The following is a 12,400-nucleotide window of genomic DNA, read 5'->3' on the forward strand; positions in this document are numbered from 1 at the left end:
ATTCCGGCTACTCCAGCTCCAGCCTCAGCTCAAAGGGTCCTAGATACAGCTTTAGCCACTACTCCAGGGGGTGTAAGTCATAACCCTTGGCAGCTTTCAGGTGGTGTTAACCCTGGGGTGCACAGAGTATAAGAGTTGAGACTTGGAAGTCTCCACCTAGATTTCAGAGGATGTATAAAAGACTGGATGTCCAGGCAGATGTCTACTGCAGGGGCAAAGCCCTCATTGAGAACCTCTACTAGGGAAATGTGGAGGGGAAATGTGAAGTTGAAGCCCCCACACAGAGTCCCCACTGGGGCATTCCCTAATGGAGCTGTGAGAAGAAGGCTACCATCCTCCAGATTTCAGAGTGGTACAGCCAGCAGCAGCTGACACCCCTCATATTGGAAAAGCCACATGAGTTCAATGCCAACCCGCTGAATGTGGAAAAGGTCTTTGTAGGGGGCTGAACCCTGCAAAGCCACAAGGGTGGAGATGCCAAAGGCCTTGGGAGCCCACTCTTTGTATCAGTGTGCCCTGGATATAGAATACGGAATCAAAGGTAATTGTTTTGAAGCTTTAAGATGTAATGACTGCCCTGCTGGATTTGATTTGCATGGGGCCTGTAGCCACTGTCTTTGGACTGATTTCTCCCTTTTGGCATGGGAGTATTTACCTAATGCTTGTACTGTCATTGTATCTTAGAAGTAAATAACTTGATTTTGATTTTTTAGGCTCATAGATGGAAGGAACTAGCCTTGTCTGAAATAAGACTTTAGACTTTTGAGTTAATGCTGGAATGAGTTTAGATTTGGGGTGACTGTTAGGAAGGTGTGATTGTATTTTGCAATGTGAGAAGGACATATGATTTGAGAGGGGCCAGGGGCAGAATTATATGTTTGTATCTGTGTACTTCCTCAAATGTCTTGTCAAGTTGTAATCCTCAATGTTTGAGATGGGGTCTGGAGGAAGGTGATTGGATTGTAGGGGCAGTTTCTTAATAAAGGTTTAGCATCATCCCCTGGGTGCTGTTCTCATGATAGTAAGTTCCCATGAGATCCCATCAGTTAAAAGTGTGTGGCACCCGCGTCTCTCTTCTCCTGCTCTGGCCATGTGTGGTGCCTGCTCCCCTGTCACCTTCTGCCATGATTATAAGTTTTCTGAAGCCTCTCCAGAAGCCAAGAAAATGTCTCTATGGTTTCTGTACAGCCTGCAGAACTGTGAACCAACTAAGTCTCTTTTCTTTATAAATTACCCAGGCTCAGGTATTTCTTTGTAGCAATGTGAGAATGAATTAATATACTGTGAGTTGTCTCTTCACTTCATTGATTGCTTCCTTTGCTGTTGAGAAGATTTTTAACTGGATGTGATACCATTTGTCCATTTTTGCTTTGGTTGTTTTTACTTGTGGGAAATTACTCAAGAAATTTTTGCCCAGTTCAATGTCCTGGATGGTTTCTGCAATATTTTCTTGTACAAGTTTTATAGTTTGGGGTCTTAGATTTAAGTCTTTAATCCATTTTCAATTGATTTTTCTATATGGAAAGAGATAAGGGTCTAGTTTAATTATTCTGTATATGGATATCTAGTTTTCTCAGCACCATTTATTAAAAAGACTTTCTTTTCTCCAGTGTATGTTTTTGGCACCTTTGTTGAAAAAGAGCTTGCTGTAGGTGTGTGGATTTGTTTCTGGGATCTCTATTCTGTTCCATTGGTCCATGTCTGTTTTATGCCATTTACATGCTATTTTATTTTCTATAGCTCTGTAGTATAATTTGAAGTCAGGTAATGTGACTCCTCCAGTTGTGTTCTTATTGTGTAGGGTAAGTTCAGCTATTCTGGGTATTTTGTAGTTCAATATAAATTTTAAGTTTTTTTTTTTTTTTTTTTCTTTTTCTATTTCTGTGAAGAATGTCATTGGTAGAGATTGCATTGAACCTGCAGATTGCTTTGGGTAGTATGAACATTTTAGCAACATTGATTATTCCAATCCATGAACAGGAAATATTATTTTCATTTTTTGGTCTCGTTCTTCAACTTCTTTCATCACTGTTTTATAGTTTTTATTGTAGAAATCTTTCCCTTATTTTATTAATTCCTAGATATTTAATTTGATTGTAGCTATTGTAAATGGGATTATGTTTTTATTTATTTTTCAGATCATTCACTGTTGGGCATATAGAAATGCTACTTAATTTTATATGTTGATTTTATATTTTGCAAATTTATTGAATTTATCAGTTCTAATTTTGTGTGTGTATGTTTATGTGTGTGTGTGCATGTGTGTGTGTGTGTGTGTATTTAGGTTTTTCCAAATATAGAATCGTATCATCTGCGAACAAAGATAGTTTGACTTTTTCCTTTCCAATTTAGACGTCTTTTGTATTTTTCTCTTGTGTAATTGCTCTAGCTAGGACTTCTGATACTACATTGAATAGCAGTGGTGAAAGTGGGCATACTTGTCATGTTCCAGATCTTAGAGAATTGACTTTCATTTTTTCCCTGCTCAGTGTAGTACAAGCAATGGGTCTGTGATATATGAGTTTTATTATGTTGAGGTATGTTCCTTCTATACAGATTTTTGAGGGCTTTTATCCTGAAGGCATGTTGAATTTTGACAAATGCTTTTTTAGCATCAGTTGAAATAATGACATGGTTTTTGTCCTTCATTCTGTTGATATGATGTATCACACTGATTGGTTTATGTATGTTGAACCATCCTTGCATCCATGGTATAAATTCAACTTGATCATGATGAATGATCTTTTTAATGTATTGTTGCACTCAGTTTGCTAATATTTTGTTGAGGATTTTTGCATCAATATTTATCAGGGATATTGGCCTGTAGTTTTCAATTTTTGATGTGTGTTTGTCTAGTTTGGTATCAGGGTAATACCAACCTCATATAATGAATTTGGAAGTATTTCTTCCTCCTCTATTTTTTAAAATAGTTTGGTAGAATTAGAATTAGTTCTTCTTTAAATGTTTTATAGAATTCAGAAGTAAAGCCATCCTGTGCTTCTCTTTACTGGTTTTACTGGTTTTTACTGGGAGACTGTTTATTATGATTTCAATCTCATTCACTGTTACTGGTCTGTCAGATTTTGGATTTCTTCATGCTTCAATCTTGGTAGTTGTATAGTAGACAGGAAACTTGGTAGGTAGGAACTTGTTCATTTCTTCTAGATTTTCCAATATATGGCATATAGTTGCTCATAGTAGCCACTAATGATTCTTTGAATTTCTGCAGTATCAGTTGTAATGTCATTTTTTTCATCTCCCATTTTGTTTATTTGGATCTTTTCTCAGGATCTTTTCTCTTTTTTTCTTTGTCTGACTGAAGGTTTGTCCATTTTGTTTAACTTTTCAAAAACCAACTGTTTGTCTTATTGACTTTTTGTACTGCTTTATTTATTTTAATTTCATTTATTTCCACTCTGATCTTTATAATTTCTTTTTTTCTACTAGTTTTGGGTTTGTTTTGCTTTTGCTTTTCTAATTCTTTAAGAGACAACATCATGTTGTTTATTTGAGGTTTTTCTTCTTTATTGATATAGGCACTTAGATCTATATACTTACTACTTAATACTGCTATTGCTATATCCTGTAGGTTTTGGTGTGTTGTGTGAAATTAAATCATTTGTTTCAAAATTTTTTTCAATTTTTAAAAAATTTCTTCATTGACCCACTGGCCATTCAGGAGCATATTTTTTAATTTCCATATATTCGTATAGTTTCTCAAATCCCTCTTGTTATTGATTTCTAGTTTTATTTCATTGTGGTCAGAGGAGATGCTTGATATTATTCTAGTTTTCTGAATACTTTAAGATTTGTTTTCTGATCTAACATATAATCTATACTTGAGAGTGATCCATGTGCTGAGAAAAAGAATATGTATTCTACAGCCACTGGAGAAAAAATTCTGTAATTATCTATTAGGTCCATTTGGCCTAAAGTACAGACTGTATCTGATGTTTCTTTGTGTATTTTCTGTCTGTGAGTTTTACCCTTTGATGAAAGTAGGTTGTTGAAGTCTCCAGCTATTATTGTATTAGGGGTCTATCTTTCTTTTTTAGCTCTAATAATATCTGATTTATATATATCTCCAAGTGTTGGGAGATATATTTAAAATTATTTAAATTTTTATAATCTTTTACTAAATTGACCCATTTATGAATATAATGATCTGCTTTGTAAATTCTTCATAGTTTTTGTCTTGAAATCTATTTTGTCTGATATAATAATAGATAGTTCTGTACTATTTTGATTTCTATTGGCATGGAATCTCATTTTCCATTCCTTTATTTTTAGTCTATATGTGTCTTTATAGATTAAGTTCATTTCTTATAGGCAACAGATCATTGGGTCTTTTTTTAAAATTCATTCAGCCTTGTAGGTCTTTTGATTAAATAGTTCATTTACATTTAACATTATTATTGATTAGTAAGGAGTTACTCTTGTCATTTTGTTATTTGTTTTCTGCTTGTTTTGTGATGTTCTTTCTTCCTTCTTTTTCTTTTGCATAAGCAAAAAGAAAACCTAATAAAAACGCCTATATCTTAACTTCATCTCCCTGTTTTTTAAGTTTTTGTCCTTTCTATTTGTATCTTATTGTACTACCCATGTATGCAAAAGCTGTAGTTGTTATTTTCGATTGGTTCATCATTTAGTCTTTCTACTTAAGATAACAGTAGAGTAGTTTATACACCACAGTTACAGTGTTATAATATTCTGTGTCTTTTTTGTGTGTAGTTACTAGTTTCTATTACAATCTGTTTGTTGAATTTATCTGATAGAATTCTGAATTTCTTTCCTGTGTTATCTTGAATTTCTATGAGTTTCCTTGAAACCGCTATTTTGAATTCTCTGACAGGTTATATAGGTTTCTCCAGAATTTTTTACCTTCAGATAATTTCTTATTGCTAACTAAGATCCTTTTCTTTCTGATTGAAGTACTTCCTTTAACATTTCTTGTAGGAAAGGTCTGGCGTTAATGAAAGCCCTCAGCTTTTGTTTGTCAGAGAAAGTATTTATTTACCTTCATGTTTGAAGGATGTATTCACCAGATATACTATTCTAGGATAATTTTTTTCTTAATTGCTTCAAGTGTGTCATGCTAATCTCTCCTGGCCTGTAAAATTTCCACTGAAAAGTCTGCTGCCAGATGTATTGGAGATTCATTATGTGTTCTTTTTCCTTTCTCTTGCTGCTTTTAGAATACTCTTTTTTTTTTAACTTTGGGAGTTTATTATTATTATTACTATTATTTTTTTTTAAATGCAGGGTCTTACTTTGCCACCCAGGCTGAAGTGCAGCAATGCACTCATAGATCACTGCAGCCTCAACCTCTTGGGGTCAAGAAACCCTCTGGCCTCAGTCCCCCAAGTAGCTGGGACTACAGACATGTACCACCATGCCCAGCTAACTTTTGTATTTTTTGTGGAGATAGGGTTTTTTCATGTTGCCCAGGCTGATATCAAACCTCTGGGGTCAAGTGACTCTCTCAAAGTGTTGAGATTATAGGCATGAGCCACAATGCCTGGCGAAGACAGTCTTCTTTGAGTTAGATGTGCTTAGTGTCCTATAACATTCTTGTAATTGGATATCGATATCTTCCTCTAGGTTTGGAAAGTTCTCTGTTACTATCCCTTTGAATGAAGTTTCTACCTCTATTTCTTTCTCTACCTCCTCTTTCAGGCAAAGAGCCCTTAGATGTGCCCTTTTGGGGCTATTTCCTAGATCTTGTAGGCATCCATTATTGGTCTCCTCTGACTCTGCATTTTCAAACACCCTGTCTTCAAGTTCATTAATTCTCTTTTCTGCTTCATCAATTCTACTATCAAAAGATTCTGATGTATTTTTCAGTATGTCAATTGAATTTTTCAGAATGCAATATCAGAATGTCAATTTGCAATTTTCTAGAATTTCTACTTGATTCTTTTTAATTATTTCAACCTCTTTGTAACATGTATCTGATTGAATTCCAAATTTCTTCCCTGTAGTATCTTGAATTTCTTTGAGTTTCCTCAAAACAGCTATTTTGAATTGTCTGTCTGAAAAGTCATATATCTGTTTCTTCAGTATTGGTTCCTGGTGCTTTATTTAGTACATTTGGTGAAGTCATGTTTTCCTGGATGGTCTTGATAATCGTAGATGTTCATCTGTGCCTGGACATTGAAGTCTTAGGTATTTATTGCCAGTGTCTCAGTCTGGGCTTGTTTACACTCATCCTTCTTGGGAAGGCTTTTCACATATTCTAAATGACTTGGATGTTGTAATCTAAGCTGTGTCTGCTTTCAGGGACACACCAAACCAAGTAACTTCATGGTTCTTGCAGAATTGTAGAGGTACTACCTTGTCTTTAATGGGATCTGGATGAATTTTTTGGATTATCAGGCAGAGACTCATTCTTTTTCCTAACTTTCTCTCAAACAGAAAAAGTTTCTCTCTGTTCTGGGCCACCTGGAGCCTGGAGTGAAATGACACGAGCAAGTCTATAGCCACCACTACTAGGACTGTGTTGGGTCAGAACTAAAGCTTGCACAGTGCTGGTTCTTGCCCAATACCTGCCTAACCACTCCCTGGCTACTGCCTGTGTTCACTCAAGACCTTGTGGCTCTACTATCAGCAGGTGGCAAAGCCTCTAGGCCTGTGTCTTTTCTTTAATGATGGCAAGTTCTCCCAGGCTCGAGGCAGGTCCAGAAATTCTGTCTGAGAGCCAAGAACTAGAACTAGAGCCAAAACCTTAGACATTTACCTAGTGTAATTTTGTATTGTGGCTGTGCTGCTACTCAAATCACAAGATGCAGTTCCTCCCACTCTTCCCTCCCCTTTTTAAAGGCAGAGGAGCCTCACTCCATGGCCACTGCCACCACAGGCCCACAGGGAGTACTGCAAGACTACTGCTAATGCCCCCTTAACCCTTTTCCCATTTAGGAAAAAAAAAAAAAAAAAAAAAATACAGCTTTGTACCAAAGCTCATTTAACTTTACATAAACATGGTCTTTGGGGCTGAAGCAAATCTGACTGATTTTCAATGTAAAAATAAAATATAAACACTGTTCTTGAAGTTATTTCTAAACAGAACTAACATCAGAACCATCTGAATCATCAGAATCATCTATTTTGGAAAAATCAGATTCATCAAATGAATCTTCAGCCAACAACTGTTCAAGAAAGATGTTAACATCACCATAGGAGTACTACATTTTATAGGATTTGACATTTTCAGCAATCAAGAATTACTATATTTTATAAATGGAAATACCACTACTAAAGACAGAATGCTATAAATAGAATGATATCTTTTGTTTCCAAAGTCAATACACGAAAGTGATGTGGACATAATAAAAGTGTGGTATTTCATGACGAAGTTATCTTTGGGTAAACACTGCAGCCACAAGTGCCACCAGTGAGTATTTTGGGGGCAAACAGAAAAAAGGTTATGGCCCTTGGGCTCTTAAGTCAGCTTGTGGTGAATGCTGTCTGACCTAGGACTCACCCTTCAGGGCAGTGAGCTCCCCTCTGGTCCAGGTCATGTCCCAAAATGCCATCTAAGAGCCAAGACCTTGAATTGGGGACCCCAAGAACCCATTTATTGCTCTAACCTCTGTGGCCAAGCTGGTATATAAGGTGCAAGACAAAGTCTTCTGCACTTTTACCTCTGGTTTTCTCAAGCAGAAGGAGTCTTGCCTCATAACAACCACAGCTGGGAATGTGCTTAGTCTCACCTAAAGTCAGCAAGTCTCAGAGTCTTCCCCAAGGCCCACAATCTACTACCTGGGTATCACTCAGGGTATCCAGGGCCCAAGAGCTCTTTAGTTATCAGGTGATGATTTCTGCCAGAATTGGATCATTCCCTTCAAGGCAGCAAGTTATCTTTTGGCCCACGATTTGTCTAGAAATGTCAACCAGGAGCTAGGGCCTCAGAAGGGCACCTTGCGACTCTAACAGGTGCCCTATCCTGCTGTGGCGGAGCTGGTATCCAAAGTGAAAGACAAAATCCTTTCCATTCTTCCTTCTCCTCTCCTCAAGCAGAAAGAAGGGGTCTATTTTGGAGCTACAAACTGTGCAGCCTGGGGTTACAGGAGGGATAATTTCAGCACTCTTTTATCTGCCCTAACTTGTGTCTCAGTAGGTCATAGGACCCCCTAGTTCACTGGATCTGGGCCCAGTTCAGCACTTGGACTTATCTAGAAGTTTCAGTTCTTGCTGCATAGGCTGACATTCAAGTTTATCTGGTGACCAATAGCACTTTAGCGTACAGTGGCAAGGCTTGTGGGAATTCAAGTTCCAACCACTAAGACCAGTGATCCCCCTCTGGCTAGGGCAGGCTTAAATGCTCCCTCCACGGGTGGGCAGCAGCTGAATTTGGTCCAGTCTTACTTTTTGCTATAACAGGGTAGCACGAAGTTCAATGACTCAATTTAGTTGACTCTCCCTCCTCTCAGGACACAGAATCACTCTCTGTACCTTGCTGCCACTGCTGGGTGATGAGCAAGGGGTAGCATTGGTAATTCAAGACTGTTTTTCCTGCTTCTTCAGTGCCTCTTTCATATATAAATGTTAAAAGCAGGTACTGTGAGTGCTCACCTGATTTTTGGTTCTTATGAAAGTGTGTGTGTGTGTGTGTGTGTGTAGATAGTTGTTAAATTGATGTTCCTGCAGGGGGGATAATTAATGCAGCCTTCTATTACACCATCTTGCTCTACTCTTCTGTCTAGAAGTGTTAAATAATGGAGAAATGCATTGTGTTCATGAATCAGAAGATTATATATGGATGTAATTTCTGCCCAAGTTGATCCACGAATTCAATACAGTCCCAATCAAAATTTTCATAGGCTTTTTCTTGGGTAGATATTGACTGCTGATTCTAAAATGCATAGGAAATGAAAATAGCTTAGACAAATGTAAAGAACTTTTTCTTAAAAAGAAGAAAGTTTAAGGTCTAATCGTATCTTAATTTTATTTCCAGACTTATTAAAAGCTGCTATAATCAGGATAGTGTGGCATTGGCATGAATATAAACAAATAGTTCATTGGAACAGACTATATTATCCAGAAATAGATTCACACATAGTTTTTCAACTGATATAAACAAGGCAATTCATTGGAAAAATGATATCTTTTAAAAATGGCAGTAGCAATTGCATATCCATATTTTTAAAATCAACTTTAATTCCTCTTTTATACCTTAAACAAAAATAAACACCAAATGGATCTTACACCTAAATGCAAAACTTTGAGTTTTGAAACTTCTAGAAGTAAAATGAAGTAGAAAAATTTGTGTGCTTTTCAGTTTAGGTAAAGACTTATTGGATGCAACAAGAAAGCGGGATTTTTTTATTTATTTTTTATTTTTTTTTGAGGCAGAGTTTCGTTCTTGTTAGCTTCCTGGGTAGCTCGGATAACAGGCACATGCCACCATGTCCGGCTAATTTTATTGTATCTAGTAGAGATGGGGTTTCACCATGTTAGTGAGGCTGGTTGCAAACTCCTGACTTCAAGTGATCCACCCGCCTGGGCCTCCCAAAGTGCTGGGATTACGGGCATGCGCCACATGCCCGGCCCCATTTTTAAAAATGTTAAATCAGAGGGGTGGAGCAAGATGGCTGAATAGGAACAGCTCCAGTCTCCAGCTCCCAGCGCCAGCGACACAGAAGACAGGTGATTTCTGCATTATCAACTGAGGTACTGGGTTCATCTCACTGGGGAGTGCCGGACAATCGGTACTGGTCAGCTGTTGCAGCCTGACCAGAGAGAGCTGAAGCAGGGCGAGGCATTGCCTCACATGGGAAGCGCAAGGGGGAAGGGAATCCCTTTTCCTAGCCAGGGGAACTGAGACACACAACACCTGGAAAAGCGGGTAACTCCCACCCCAATACTGCGCTTTAAGCAAATGGGCACACCAGGAGATTATATCCCACACCTGGCCGGGAGGGTCCCACGCCCACAGAGCCTTCCTAATTGCTAGCACAGCAGTCTGCGATCTAACCGCAAGGCAGCAGCGAGGCTGGGGGAGGGGCGCCCGCCATTGCTGAGGCTTAAGTAGGTAAACAAAGCCCTGGGAAGATCGAACTGGGTGGAGCTCACAGCAGGTCAAGGAGGCCTGCCCGTCTCTGTACACTCCACCTCTGAGGACAGGGTACAGCTAAACAACAACAACAACAACAACAACAAAAGCAGCAGAAACCTCTGCAGACGCAAGCGACTCTGTCTGACAGCCTTGAAGAGAGCAGTGGATCTCCCAACACGGAGGTTGAGATCTGAGAACGGACAGACTGCCTGCTCAAGTGGTCCCTGACCCCTGAGTAACCTAAGTGGGAGACATCCTCCACTAGGGGCAGACTGACACCCCACACCTCACAGGGTGGAGTACACCCCTGAGAGGAAGCTTCCAAAGCAAGAATCAGACAGGTACACTCGCTGTTCAGCAGTATTCTATCTTCTGCAGCCTCTGCTGCTGACACCCAGGCAAACAGCGTCTGGAGTGGACCTCAAGCAATCTCCAACAGACCTACAGCTGAGGGTCCTAACAGTTAGAAGGAAAACTAACAAACAGCAAGGACACCCACACCAAAACCCCATAGTATGTCACCATCATCAAAGACCAGAGGCAGATAAAACCAAAAAGATGAGGAAAAAGCAGGGCAGAAAAGCTGGAAATTCAAAAAGTAAGAGTGCATCTCCCCCTCAAAGGAACGCAGCTCATTTCCAGCAATGGATCAAAGCTGGACGGAGAATGAGTTTGATGAGATGAGAGAAGAAGGCTTCAGTCCATCAAACTTCTCAGAGCTAAAGGACGAATTACGTACCCAGCGCAAAGAAACTAAAAATCTTGAAAAAAGAGTGGAAGAATTGATAACTAGAATAATTAATGCAGAGAAGGCCGTAAACGAATGGACAGAGATGAAAACCATGACACGAGAAATACATGACAAATGCACAAGCTTCAGAAAACGACTCGATCAACTGGAAGAAAGAGTATCAGTGATTGAAGATCAAATGAATGAAATGAAGCCAGAGGAGAAATCTAAAAAAAAAGAAGAAAAATAAATGAACAAAGCCTGCAAGAAGTATGAGATTATGTAAAAAGACCAAATCTACGTCTGAATGGGGTGCCTGAAAGTGAGGGGGAAAATGGAACCAAGTTGGAAAACACTCTTCAGGATATCATCCAGAAGAACTTCCCCAACCTAGTAGGGCAGGCCAACATTCAAATTCAGGAAATACAGAGAATGCCACAAAGATACTCCTCGAGAAGAGCAACTCCAAGACACATAATTGCCAGATTCACCAAAGTTGAAATGAAGGAAAAAATCTTAAGGGCAGCCAGAGAGAAAGGTCGGGTTACCCACAAAGGGAAGCCCATCAGACTAACAACAGATCTCTCGGCAGAAACTCTACAAGCCAGAAGAGAGTGGGGGCCAATATTCAGCATTCTTAAAGAAAAGAATTTTAAACCCAGAATTTCATATCCAGCCAAACTAAGTTTCATAAGTGAAGGAGAAATAAAATCCTTTACAGATAAGCAAATGCTTAGAGATTCTGTCACCACCAGGCCTGCCTTACAAGAGACCCTGAAGGAAACACTAAACATGGAAAGGAACAACCAGTACCAGCCATTGCAAAAACATGCCAAAATGTAAAGACCATCGAGTCTAGGAAGAAACTGCATCAACTAACGAGCAAAATAACCAGTTAATATCATAATGGCAGGATCAAGTTCACACATAACAATATTAACCTTAAATATAAATGGACTAAATGCTCCAATTAAAAGACACAGACTGGCAAACTGGAGAAAGAATCAAGACCCATCAGTCTGCTGTATTCAGGAAACCCATCTCACATGCAGAGACATACATAGGCTCAAAATAAAGGGATGGAGGAAGATCTACCAAGCAAATGGAGAACAAAAAAAAGCAGGGGTTGCAATCCTAGTCTCTGATAAAACAGACTTTAAACCATCAAAGATCAAAAGAGACAAAGAAGGCCATTACATAATGGTAAAGGGATCAATTCAACAGGAAGAGCTAACTATCTTCAATATATATGCACCCAATACAGGAGCACCCAGATTCATAAAGCAAGTCCTTAGAGACTTACAAAGAGACTTAGACTCCCATACAATAATAATGGGAGACTTCAACACCCCACTGTCAACATTAGACAGATCAACAAGACAGAAAGTTAACAAGGATATCCAGGAATTGAACTCATCTCTGCAGCAAGCAGACCTAATAGACATCTACAGAACTCTCCACCCCAAATCACAAAATATACATTCTTCTCAGCACCACATCACACTTATTCCAAAATTGACCACGTAATTGGAAGTAAAGCACTCCTCAGCAAATGTACAAGAACAGAAATTATAACAAACTGTCTCTCAGACCACAGTGCAATCAAACTAGAACTC

This window comes from Papio anubis, chromosome 10, assembly GCF_008728515.1.
Source record: "Papio anubis isolate 15944 chromosome 10, Panubis1.0, whole genome shotgun sequence".
Taxonomy (NCBI): domain Eukaryota; kingdom Metazoa; phylum Chordata; class Mammalia; order Primates; family Cercopithecidae; genus Papio; species Papio anubis.